This window comes from Serinus canaria, chromosome 3 (genome assembly GCF_022539315.1).
Source record: "Serinus canaria isolate serCan28SL12 chromosome 3, serCan2020, whole genome shotgun sequence".
Classification (NCBI taxonomy): Eukaryota; Metazoa; Chordata; class Aves; order Passeriformes; family Fringillidae; genus Serinus; species Serinus canaria.
In genome coordinates, this window is record NC_066316.1 from 22,461,544 (window position 1) to 22,475,544 (window position 14,001).

The following is a 14,001-nucleotide window of genomic DNA, read 5'->3' on the forward strand; positions in this document are numbered from 1 at the left end:
TTTCTGGTTTGTTGTCTTTTTGTTTGTTGTCTTTGCTGTGTCCTTGATCAGCATATTTACACACATGTGTCCTTTTAGTTCCTGACAGCATCTTCTCTGAATAATCTGTTCTTTTGTAGCAATGCAGGTGTACTCAGGTGTCTGCAAACCAAGACAGCAGGGGGGAAAAATAGAGGGTGGGGATGGGAACATGGGAGCCCTGCCAGCTCTCAAAGCAGTTCTGAGCTGAGTAAAGCCCAAGAACTGGTATTTGTCTCTGCTTGACTGCTGCAGTTCTGTGTCCAGCACTATGGGAGCTGCTCTTGCCTAGCACACATAGGTGCCTCCAAGGACACAACCTGAGATGCTAAGCAAAAGCAGACTTACTTACCCAGAACCTTGCCATTTTCACCTCCAGAGCAGAGAGAGTGACTGAGACAAAAACACTTCCTGGAATCAAAGGAAAACCCAGAGTTGCATGCTTTTCTAGCAAGGCATGTTATGCAGTGTTGCAGTTACCCTCTCCTCCCCCTGTGAATCTTAAGCCAGGTGCTGTTTTGTGTCACCAGGAAACAAGCCCAAGTCTCTTAGTGACCCCTGAGAGTTCCTGAGTTGTTTGTACTCCAAGGAACATCTCTCTGCCAAAGGGCAGCTGCTCAAACTCACTCCTGAAGTCACAGATTGCTGCATTTCAGTGAGCAGTCATCCCAGGTCTGTGCTTCAGAAAGTTGCTCTGCTCTGCTGATTGTTAGCTGAGAAATAGGAAGCATTTCTTTGGTGTTCTTGTTTGCTTTCAGGATATGGTATTTATCACTTGCTTGTGCACCTCCAAGTGATGCTGTCAAAATTAAGGACAGCTTGGTTGTATGTTAATGAAGTTTGCACTTAGCCTCAGCCTCCTGACCCAAGGATCTTAGATAAGGTAAGAGCAGCGTTCAGTGAATTTTGAGAGGAAAGTCTTTCTGAGGTATGAAAGAGCCTATAACAATGCCTTGAACACTTTCTAGTCACTGGACACCTAACTGTAGTAAAAAGTTGATTTTTTGTTTTACCAGTGACCCAGTAGAGCAGTCAAGGAGATACTGAAACTGTTTTATTTTATAGATGATAAAAAACTTAAGCCATAGCTACTTCACAGTCTTAAAAATCATTCTTGCTCTTTTTCCCTATTGATAAGGAGTTTTATATTCACATTCCCTCAGATTATGATTGTGGAGTTTTCCAGAAGTCTTTTAAAACTTTGATTACTAAAAGCAATTGTTTATAAGGTTTTTTTTTAGGGGTATCATTGGTGACTACAAAGCTCCAAGGAGGGTAGGATAAAATAAGGGACTTGTGTAGGTTGGCTGATTTAAAATACCTTTGCTCAGCATTTTAAGTATGTGGCTTGCTGGCAATCCATTTTATAGAGCCTGTCCTTGCTTCCCAGAAGCTCTAAATTTAGGAATGCAGTTAATGTGAAATTAAGAGCTGTCCATGCTTAACACACAGCTAACTATGGAGAAAACCCAAGGAGGAGCAGTTGAGCTGGAAGAGACTGGGATAAATATAAACTGAGTGTGATGTGGGTGGATGGACTCTGCCAAACATGGTGGGTGAATCTTCAGGGTACAGTTTCATGCTTCACTTGACACCTCCTAGGTGTGTGCAGTGCTGAAAAGGGACTCTCTCTTGTGCTCATTCCTGACTTCAGCTTTGCTCTTTGGATCAGATCATGAGTTTATCCCCTTAAAACAGTTCCAGTTGGCTTGAGTGGTTTTTTCTGCTGGTTTGTCTTGTCTGACTGTAGAGTGGCTTGGTCAGTGCAGTCAGGTGCTGGGGAAGAGAGTGGTGTATCCTGGAAGTGCTGGTGAACTGCTGGACTGGCTGACTCTGCACCTGCTGTGTGTTTCTGTGCTTAGCAGGAGTCTGGAGGGGGCTGTGAATTCATGTCACCTGCACTGTGGCTTTTGTGCATGGGCAGCTGGAGAGGGCAGGGAGCACTGCAGAGTTCCCAGCCAGCTGCCCGGCCTTGCTGCTGCTCTGAGTCACCGCCCAGAGAGAGGGAGGTGACACAGGGACAGGAAGGAAGGAATGCCCTTTGGAGCAGTGACTGGGGCCAAGCTCTCTTAGTGTCAGTCTCTGCTCTGCAGCAGGTGAGGCATGCTGGAGTGTGTCCTGATTTCCCAGCAGTGCATGTGGGCAGCAGCTCACAGTGGTGAGCCATGAGCTTCTGACTCTCCTTGTTTCACAGAGTCCCAAGGTGTGCAGAGGTCTGACTGCAGTTTATACCAGTGATATTCCTACAGGAGCACTTACAAATTCTGGCTAAAGCTGGGCTTTTATCCCTTAGCCTGAAATGCACTGGTACTAGTTCCATGGGTACATGTTTGCAGAAATTGGTCTGTGCAAGTGACAGTGTCCAAACCAGATCGTGGAGTGAAGTGGATGCAGACCTCTCAGAGCTGCTCACCCACTGCAGGCACAGGGGAAATTTCAGGAGTTGTGATCACTGACAAATGTCTGACCTCTTCAGAAGGTCTCTCACTCATTCCACAAGGGAGGAGCAAAAGCAATTGTAACTGATTTGGCTAATTATTGCTACTCATCAGTGAAGCTGATATATGTAAGCAGTGAGCTGATCCTCCCTCCAAAGTACAAACTCCAGTAGTTTATTTCCTTTATCTCTCTGTCACCTGTAGTGAATTGATGTGCATTTTCACGCTGGCAGAGGAAAAGGTTCTCCTGACAGCAGTCTGTGCCATGTGAGAGAGATGCAGGAGATTTCCTTGATTCTCCTTGTTATAAAGATTTAAGTTTTAGCGTGGACCAAGTCTTTGTGAGTTGGGTAGGAATTTCTGAGAGTATTAATCCTGACTGCATCTGGGTAGTACCAGCCACATCATAGATCCACTGGAGAGATGTGCATTTCTGTTAGTGTGTGTAAATTAGGTCAAGAACAAAAATATACACTGATTTTCATTTTTGGGGGAGTGGGGCAATAAAGATGAACCAGAAGAATAGCTTGAAGGCTGTATGTTTAGTTGTATTTCAGCCTGACCCTAAAAAAAGCACCCAATTGTGTTGGTTTTCCTTTTTAAAAACGAAAACCCCCCATATAATGACAATAATAACAGCCCTCAAAGCCCCAGCTTTGTTTTGCTGTTCAGAGTTTTAGGAATTGACTAAGGTCATAGAAAATATTGTTCTGTTTTGTGTAGGGATATTTTTTTATTTTTGTATAGGAAAAAAGAGGACACACCCCCCCATGACTCTTAACTGTTACAATGCCTCCAGTAGTTAAATTTGGCAAGATAACAAAACCAGTGCAGAATTTAAAAGGTAATTAATACTTCTGAGAAAAAATATTTTTAAATGCCATGCTGATGATTTTTTATGTTGTTGTAATTGAGCCTTTTTTCAACAAAACCCAGTGTTGCAGATCAGGTACTCATGTTCAGGTCTGCCCTTTAGTGATGTGAGTGTACTCAGTGGCAGATGGGAATGTTGATGATTCACTCAATATATTTATGTGTCAACACTACCTCACCAGAAAACAGCTTACCCAGAGGGATATGGAACTTTAAAATTTGTTTTCAGTGAAGCCTGCTCTGTAGTACAGTGAGCTCTTGCTGTGAGAAGACAGATGGGAGAGCCCTCTGTGATGCCTGTGTGATCACCTGAGAGGTGCCTTTCTGCTGCTCTTTGTGCTCTCTGTGCTCTCTGCCCTTGCAGTCATGGCTAAAGCAGCACCTACAGGCTGTGCTGGTTTCAGACATCCACTGCCAAGTCAGCCCCTGCTCACCTGTGATGTGGTTTGTCTGACTTGGGAGTTTTCACTTGTGTGGGGCCACTTATTTCCTCCTGGCAGAGATGAAAATGTTCTCTGCTATGGAAAACTGCTGGGAGCTTGACATCCTCTTCCTGCTGTAAATCTCTGACCACTTCCAGCAGCTCCAAAGCAGCCCAGGGAGAAGCTGGCATTGACCACCTCAAATACTTTGCTATGCAATCTGAATAAATTTGAAAAATGCCACTTTTAATCTCTTGAGCTTTTACTTTCAGCTGCTTCTCTGCAATCATGATAGCCATAAATCATGTTTAGCCTAATCTCATTCCTCATTTTTATTTTTAGTATATGACTCCAGGAAGTGGCTTAAAAAAATCATTTTAAAAAGAGCCAAATGCTCAGTAAAATCTGTCCTTCTGAAAAAAAATTTATATATATATATATATATAAATCTATCCTTCCAACAGTATTGTTAGGCAATTCAATTAGTTTTGGTTTGACCTTCAAATGCCCAGTCTTGCTGGGCTGTGCCTGACATTTTGCCATTCAAGGAGTAAAGGATTATCAGCACAGGAATTTAGCAGTCGTTTTACAAGCCAAGTGCCTGCCACTCCATCCTGTGGGTGGGACTTGGGCAGCGCTTGTGTGACTTGCAGTTGACAAAAGTTGATGGCAAATTACCAATTTAAAGATTTATCACTGCAATTATCACCTGTTTTATTTCCTCATCTCCTCCCTTTAGAAGAGATAAAAACCCCCAGCATTCTTGTTGTGCTCACAGAAACGATTCCAAGTAATAACATTATTTACTTAGTACACTGGAGTATGGAAATAGTGAGATCACATGTGAGCAAGAACATAACTCGTTTTGTCCTTCACCTTTCCTTCAGGAAGACTTTGACCTGTAAGTTGTAAAGAAGCTGTGGAGCCTGGCTCAGTCCCAGCAGTTCAGCTCTTGGAGCAGTGATTTATTTGTGCCCTTTCTTCGTTCCAGCTGTGGTGCTGATAATGAAAAGCTGACAGCTGAAGGGCAGAGGTGGAAAGGACTTTGTCCAGCAAGGCAGCAGCAATCTGCAGCTGGGCTGCCTGAGATATCATTTGTTCACCAGTGATTTGATTACTCAACAGTCTACATGGATTCACAAGCCATTCACAAGGCTTGAATTTCTAAACATAACGTAGACAAAAGTTTCCTTTACGTAGGACAAATCCCTGTAATGCTGTAGTGGGGTTGACACAGGGCACAGAATCTCTGCCATAGCTCTGTGTTGGGCTGCTGTTAAAATGAAGTGCATAATTCATGCTCAGCACAGGCAGTTGAGACCATGACTCATTTGTGCCTCTCTAAAATATTAAACTTCCAGGCCACTTCAATTACAAGCCTGGCAAGACATACAACCTGATACAGTAAAATATTTATTTGTGTTACCCAGGTAATGGCAAAAGAATCCAGTCATTACAAAGAATGCTACTGGTGATTAATTATTTAATTATTTTCTTTGATCATTTTGGCTGCCTAGGAGTAGAAAGAGCTGCAGTTGCATGGACATTTCACTTACTAAAGTATTTTGGAGATGCACAAAAGCTTTGCATCTTCAGGAATATAAGCCTTTAAAGTATTTGTGCATGTGTAAGCAAGTGTTAGTCTGAAGGAGGGTGGAAGTTAAAAGAAACTGGACAAACTTAAACTTCTGAGCAAAGATTAAAGATGAATTCTAAAAGAGAATCTGAAAAAGATCTTGAGGCATTGAGTGTTGAGGAGGGGGAAATACTAACAGTGCATTTAATAAATGCACTCAAATAGCACATGTTAAGTAATGAAGCTCTCCTGATGAAAGACAAATGTAAATGTTCTTGATGATTAGGTCTAATGTAACAGAATTAGTGCTTCCAAACTGCTAAAATGAGAACCTGGTCCATGAGCTTTCCTTTTAGTCTAGATGGTAGCAAGAGCTGGATTTCACATCCATTGTATCACAGGTTCAAAATTCTTTTTTTTTTTTTGTGTTTATGTAGGCAGCCCTGTTGAGCTCTGTGTACAGACAACAGATGTACTTAGCAGTGGACTTTGCCTGGAAATGAATGCATGCAAATGGCTCTATATGTGAAACTGTAGAATGCACTGAAAAATCTGAGTATTCCAGCTCATGTTTCCCTGCATAATGAAGTCACTGACTATATCAGATTATAAAAAGTCATCTTTGGTGTTTATATAATACCTAGGTTCGGCTGAACTATTTTTAATCAGGAATTCAATTGTTTATCTTGTATGTTCTTTTATATCCTTGCATCCTGCATTTGCATACATTGTGATGACCTTTTGTGGAAACCCTGCAGGATTTTTATAACAGTTCAGCTAAAATTCAGTGTGAATTCAATCAGCTGTTCCAGGCTGGGTAGGATCTCAGCAGCAACACAGCTCACAGGGTGAAGAGCTTCTGTGAACAAGGGTACAGAGAGTTTTCTCTGTGATACCCATTGCTTTTCTCCTGGAACAGAATGTTAATCCATTTCTTTTGTAAGGATATTTCATTTTTCATCTGTTTTTAAAGATGGTGACCAGAGACTGTAGGGTTTTGGCAGCTGCTGATCTCTGAGCTGCAGCATTGCAAGACTAAAATTGCAAGTCAATGTTTTTATCCTTTTGTTTTGAACATCAAGTCAAGTAGTGTTTTCTAAGGCCTCTGGCAAATACTGCTGAGGAATGACTGCTCCTGGGTGTGTTGGTTATAGCAGTGGTTTGCAAATCTTCCTGAGGTTCTGCAATGATTAAGACTTCTGCAGAGTGTATCACACAGTGTATTTGAGCAAGCTTGATCAACTTTTTTCCCTGCAATCTATTGCCTTGGTTCTGCAAATTCACAAGTGGATTCTACTCAGTTGTATCTTCACTCAGCTGCTAGCTTGCACTTTTTCATCCATCTCCTCAAGACATAATCCACAGCTTCTAATAGGTCATCCTGCACAGCAGTGCTTGCACCAAATCCTTCCAAATGCACCCTTGGATTCTTTCTGTAACTCCCTGAAGTTACCCTTGCAGAATTTTGATGCTTTGTGTTTCTGTCAGAGGAGGAGGAGCAGAATGAGCTGGGCAGTGCTGTTCATGTGTACAGCACAGATCACCCTGGCTTCTTTACAGTCAGTGGCAGCCTCTGCCTGACCACCTGTCAGAGCTGCTCCCTTCCATCCTCACCTTTCACATGGAAAACTTCGTGGCCAGGAGCAGTGTGAAGGTAGCATAATGAATGGCAGAGATTCCTCACCTGGGATGTGAGCTTTCTGCTGTAGATTGGACACATGTAATTAATGTTTGCTCACAGCCCTAGATGCTGCTGCTGCCATCTAGAAGAGGGAGCCCAGGGAATGTTTTTGTGCACTCATCTAACGACTGATGTTGGTCTAGGTCTGGGTTGGTTGGCTGGGGGTGTTGTTTGTTTGTTTTTTAATGTGTACCACATCCTTAGGGGAGAGATGATCAATATTTAAGGAATGTAACAACTCCTATATTACCTCCACTTGGAGACAGAAGTTACCACAATAAGAGTGTGTGTTGTAGGGAGTGGAATGTGCAATATAATTTACATAGTCCAAATTACTGGCCTCCACCCCAACCTGAGACAGCAATAGCTGGTGTGGAACAAGAAGGTGTCAAGCCTCTGCTTCCATTCCTCCCTGCCTTCAGGAAAAGAAAGAGCTTATCACTGGGCATGGTAGATACTGATGGATATGTCTGAGACATTGCCCTGGCCAGGGCTGCTCCCTGCTAGGTTGGCAGCTGGTAATCTCAGGCACCAAGACAGTCTGGAAGTCAAGTACCACCCCATGGTACGTCCTGTTTCTTAACCAGTCGAGCCTCAGAACCCTTACTAACAAGCTGTCACAAATGCAACATAATTTGTTCTTCAACTGTTGTTTATTTTTGTGTTCATCTTTGGTAGCTTTGCCTTGAAAGAAAGAATCTAACTCAATCATCACTGAGTATTAACAGTGGAAAAGAGGATGCAAGGCTGGGTTTGGGAGGCAAATTCCTTGGAATGCACAAGTACAGAGAAGAGAACATGAAATAGTAGGTTAAATACTCAAGCCTACACTCTGCTGTATTGAGCTCTTTCTCCAGCATTTTACTGCTTTGATCCATCCTTACAGTTTGCCAATCAAGAGACATTTTATGACAAGATAACATTTCACTTACTTTTTCACATTCTTGCTCCGACTGGGACTTTCTGCCTCTCTGTAAATGTTTGGCCTAAAAGGTTTGAATTAATGTCTTCTCTTTAGACAGATGCTGCCATTTAGAAGTGTTATCTGAAAGACATGCAATTAATTCTTGACCTCAATTAACTCAGTTCACCATTCTCAGAGCTGAGTGTGATAAGCAGTTATGGTTCTATGATACTGAATTTGCTGTGATGTATCATTCAGCACTAACACAAGGCACATCTTGTTTGATAATTTTTCAGAGCCTCAGCACATCAGCCTGTTCTGTCTTCTCCTTCCTCCCCCCTTCCAAAACTTGTAGTGGCTTCCACTGATGTCTCAGTCTTGACAACTTAAAGTGAAAGCAAGTGGAAAGATCTGAGTTCTACCAATAATGAGACTTCATTTATCAATCTCACAACTGCATTTAATGCCATTTTTCAACCCCCAAAGCTGGGGATGGATCCCCACCTGAACAACGTGGTGAGTGTCCTGCTCAGAGCCTCCAGCTTCCACTGGAAACCTTGGGGCTGTCGAGCAGGGAGGTGACAGCTGGGACCTTAGAGAAACTTACATTTGAGACAGTGTGAGATGAGGCACAAAACACTGGTAGGTTGGTCAGCCTCAGCCTGGTTCACATGGGATTGACAAGGGGGTGTAGGGCTCCAGAGGAGCTCAGTGAAACTGGGACTACTGATATTTCTATGTGGAGAAAAAAAGGGTAAGAGTTGAGCAGATGGTTAAAAGGGGTTTTATCTTCCACTTGCATCACTTCTGTTTGACTTTCCTCAATATTTTTTTTCTAAATACATACTATTACAAAAATACTTTTACAGCTATATCTATCATTAGGAAACTGGATGATTTTGAAACCTTACTTTCGTTTCTTTGTTCCTTTTTGTTGACTCAGGCTGAACAAATCAAGCCATGTAATCCCTCGTGGATTCATCCATGCCATTAGGATTGCTTTTCTTAGCCACAGTTAACAAGGGTGTAATGGGCTTTACAACATTTTATTAAGTTGAAATGCATCAATAGCACTAATGATAAACAATTGTGGTATTTCAGGAAGAACAATTTCCAGCTCTTACTGCACATGCCAACCTATGGAGCTTTTGGGCAGCACGTGACTGTGTGGCATGAAAATAGGAAGCAATTGTCCCTTACAAACATGTTAGTGCTGTGGCACAGACTTAAGGAAACTGGTCTTGGATGTCTGTGGTAAAAAATACATAACAGCATTACTGTCATCTGGATGAAAACTCCTCTTTGGCTGATGACTGTTGCCCAAGTCTGCTGTTGGCTGGTGTAAATCAGGATAAAGTGGTTTGGATTGGCTGTAGGGAGGACAGGAATGGGCTTTATTGTTGATGCCAATCATAGGACAGGGCGTGGTGCCTCCTCCCTTCCTCTCCTTCTGAGCATATTGGGCCTGCCCCTGGCCTAGGATGATAAACTTAATATGAAACTACAGCTAAGATGTATAAGGGTTTTCTGGAATTCAACCTTCTCCTGCATCCATGGAAAAAAGAAGGCTTCAGTTAGGACCTAATTGTGGCCTTGCAGTACCTGAAGGGAGCCCATGAGAAAGATGGAGAGGAACTTTTTACAAGGGCATGTGTTGACAGAACAAGAAAGAATGGATTCAAACTAAAGAGAGTAGGTTTAGATTGGATATTAGGAGAAAATTCTTGACTGTGAGGGTGCTGAGGCACTGGCACAGCTGCCCAGAGAAGCTGGGGATGCCCCATCCCTGGAAGTGTTCAAGGCCAGGTTGGAGGGGGCTTTGAGCAACGTGGTCTGGTGGAAGCTGTCTGCACAGAGCAGAGGGGTTGGACTAAATGGTCTCTAAGGTCCCTTCCAACCAAAGCCATTCTGTGATTCTATGATCCTTCCCTGTAGGAAAAAAAAATCCCCAAAACAGGATACCTTTTAATGCCTAACTGATAGTGTTGTCTACCTTAATTAATGATTACTCATTAACCAGTGCCAAGAGTATCTTTAACTGAAATTTTCCAAGAGAAATGATTAATTGCTGTTAGCAGTGGACATCAGTATTCTGCATTCAGCAGAGAGACCACAACCATGTTTTTCAGGCAGGTAGCAAGGCTGCAGAGGATGTGGGTAGCTTGAATGCAAATCATGGTGGGACTTCTCTTTTTGGATTTCCTTGAGCTCATGCAAAAACTGTATAAGCAGCTTGCACCATGGATGTGTTCATGACCTTCTCTGGGTAACCAAGTTAAACATAGTCTCGAGGAAGCTCAGCAGAACGGCTGCAAAGCTGCATATGGCATCATAAGACAAGGAGGCTGCATGCTGTGCTAAACTGGGGGAGGGAAGATGAGGAGTATTTCAATAGATCTCTGTCCTAATCAGGTTTCAGTCATGGTATTTATTTTACAATACTGGCTTCCTGGAAATGTACAGTGGACCTTGGATCAGCCCTGATTAGTTTGTCCCCAGGTCTTCAGTCAGCTCAGATAGGATGGATCTTTGCACTTTGACCAGTGCTGTTTGAAATCACTGGAATTCAGCACATGGACAAACAGACTTCCCCACAAAGGCAGGTGTTGTTGTTACATTGGACTCTCTACTTTCTTTTTCAACTCAAAAATCACCACTTTCCTGAAACATCAATATTAATTTTAGATTGTACCAATATAGAATTCAACAAACATAAGAAAGATAAAGTAGTGTGAGTAACTCTTATATTTTGTAACAAGCTGTTCACTGGGGATTTAAGAGTGAAAATCACATTCAAGAAGAGTGATAATATTTATTTAGTTCTCTTGTATTTATGGTTTGATCTACAAACACTGACTTGATATTAAGAGTTTACCAAAACCCAAGTAGGTCAGTCTGGTAAATGGTGACTTGAAGTGAACTTGAGTGAAAATAAGAGCTTCATTTGATCTTTATGCAACATATGAACTTTATGATCAGGACCATACAGCAGAGTGCTTCGTTTGCCAGTACAGATGGAGAAAAATATTAGAGATTAATTCAGAGCTGTCAAATTCCTGGTTTTTCTATATATATTTTTTAAAAATGGCTAATCACAAAACAGTGTGATAACTAGAAAATGTTAGGAGTCCCATCTGCCTAAATACGGGTTGGTTTCATCTCTGTGTTTGTACCAGGCTTCCTTATGCAAACTTAATGGGCTTACAAAAAGATCTTGTAAAGTGCAAGCTTATATATAATCAGCATGTTATCTTTGCCTGAAGTAGTAAGATTCTTTAGATGGGATTGAATTAAATCAATGTTATGGATAAAAGATTGCATCACCAAGCAAACAAAGAGGTTAAAGATTAATTAGCTGGAGTAACTCTAGAGCTCTGTTCTTTCAAAAATGCCAACAAACCAACACAAAACAAGATGCCACAAAAATCAAAAGCAAACCCTCAGCTCAGACTTACCTTGGTGACAGTAGTGTCCATGGGGTGAAGGAAACACCCATGGAACTGAGATGAGGACCCAGCTTTGTTGTCAAAGCTGCCCATTGACTGACACACAGTGTAAGGCAGAAGCACTTCCAAAGGGAAGTGCTGCTCACTGACCACCTGGTTGCATTGTGCTGTGTCTGTTACCCATCTTTAATAAGATGCCTCTGTCAAAGTCTCAGTTTTGCTTTAATGTGAAATCAGACACCTCAAAACACCTGAATTATTCAGCTCACAATTACAGAGAGACTTTATTACAGTATGAAAGGGCACTGCAATAGCAGGAACAACCTCTCTGGGTTTTAAGATTATATTGATTTGGCCAGCTGTGAAATACATTGAGTAACCTTACAGGTCTGCATAGGGGTTACAGAATATGTAGCTGCAATAAGAGGCCTTATATAATCATATGCTGGACCAAGAGTAACCCAAAAGTTATAAATATGATGTGTACGTCTTACGTCAAACAGATTGCAATGGCAAATCCAAGAGTGGCATTGTGTGAAGGTTAACAAGCTCTGCCTAAGTGGAACATGATGACATTTGCATAGAGCTGGTAGAAGAAAGGGAGCTATGGCCATGTCTGACTAGCTGGCACGTTGCTCAAATGGGATATATGCTGGGTTTTGCCTGTCTCACAAATGGTGAAGGTCACAAACGAGATGACTGCACTGCTCTTAGCCAGCTCCAAAATTCCTTGATTTGCTCCTGTAGAAAGCAATGTCACTTATGCTGTAGAAAGAATAAGTACAATCAGATATTAATGTACCCAAATTCTTTTGGGAGATCAAGATAGCCTGCACTGAAGCATCATCTGGCTTTGTCCCCCTCTGTAGCTCATCCTGAGAGTCTCTTTAGATTCCCTGTGGGGGAAGTAGTACAGATGCTGGTTATCACACACAAAGGAAATAAACACATCCAAAACCAGTTAAAAACAAACCCTTGACAAATCCTAAATAACAGAGTACTTCTAAATATTAGAACATAATCACCACCTGAAAAAGTTTATGAACTATCACTTTTTATGTGTCCATACCCAGTAAATCTATTTTGACACTGCCTCGGACTCAGCAAACAATTGGAAAGCAGCTGATAAATAAAAGTTAGGTATTAAATGGGACAAAAATACCTTCCCACAGAGAAAGCCCAACTATGTTGGCCAATTAAATTGAGCAGCAGCAATTCACCAGATGAGCTCCATCTGAAATGCAGAGCAGGGAGGACGCAGTACATGTTCTTGACAATCTCACTATAGAAAGACCCAGTCTGATGCAGGACTCAGTAGATGGAGTGATGGGACCACAGCCAGCCCCAGCATTAGACATAAGCAGTCTCCTCTCTTCCCCAGTATTTTTGTGCACTGGTATTTTTGTATCCTGATTCTGTGTAGCTGTGTCTTCCATGTGGCATGGCCTCCTTGGCTTGGTTTGCTCTGAGAACACCACAGAAGCTGCGTGTCAAACTTTATTTTTTACTTTATGTGGGACAGAACTTCAAGTATTGCACTGGAGTTGCTTCACTGGAGCCAGAGTTTCTTCTTCTGTCTGTGTCTAACTGTATAAAATTCCCTTGGGCAAAATTACAAATGCACTAATGCCTGGTTATAAAATGTTTACTTGGTCTCATTTAGGCTTAGAAAAATTTTGGAATGAAATATTAACTTAAAGAGCTGTGTAACAATCCAGCTTGCATCATATTTAATGATTCCTGGTTAAAAAAAGGCAAACAGCCAAACAAACAACAACCAAAACCTACTTCAGGTCAAATGCTGCTATTTCAATGCTACTTTTTATTCACTCAGGAAAAAATACATTTTGTTAATCTGTCTTACACTAGTGATAAAAAATTGGCTCTAAAACAACTCAAGACCTTAACTTGGCATCCTGCAGTCTTGTTAAATGAGCACTGTAAGATCTGATGTCAACTCAAGCTAGTAGAAGGGAGAAGAAAAGTGTGCATTTATCACGAGCCTGAAAGTTTTGGTCATGCTTGTGACATTTCCTCTGAGGCCTATAATTTTTTTAACGTGAAAAATCTTAAACTTTTATCCAAGAGTTTAAATATTAGAGAAAACGAGCAAAAAGGACAACTCTGTATGCTAGAGCCAAGGGAACTGGCAAAGCTGTAGCTGGCTCATCTTGGTGAAGGGATCTGGAGGTGCAAGCAAGGGAAGGAAACTTGTCAGGGGGCTGAGATTCACTTAAAGCCTTTTTACATAAATTCAGGAATGTGACAAGTGGTAAAGTCAATGCCACAATTTACTTCCTTTTTAACTGCTGCTTCATGTTACCCTGAAGTGTCCTTAAAATAATTAAAGTGCAAACAAAAGCATCTTTGACTAAAAGGTCAAATAGGCTGATAACATTTACTTCCTGGAGAGAAATGACAAAAGGCAAGTGGCCTGGGTTTTATGTTTTGTGTGTGATAAATGAAGGTGAGCCTTCAAAAGGAACTCATGTGTCTGAAAGATGACTGAAAATAGATCTTTAAAAAAGCAGGGCTGATGTTGGATGACTACAGGAAAGAACATGGGATCAGCTTGCCACTGAAGTTCAAGGGACTTGGACAAGCACAGTTCCTCCTGAGGTGCAGCTTGGTGGAGATGGAGTA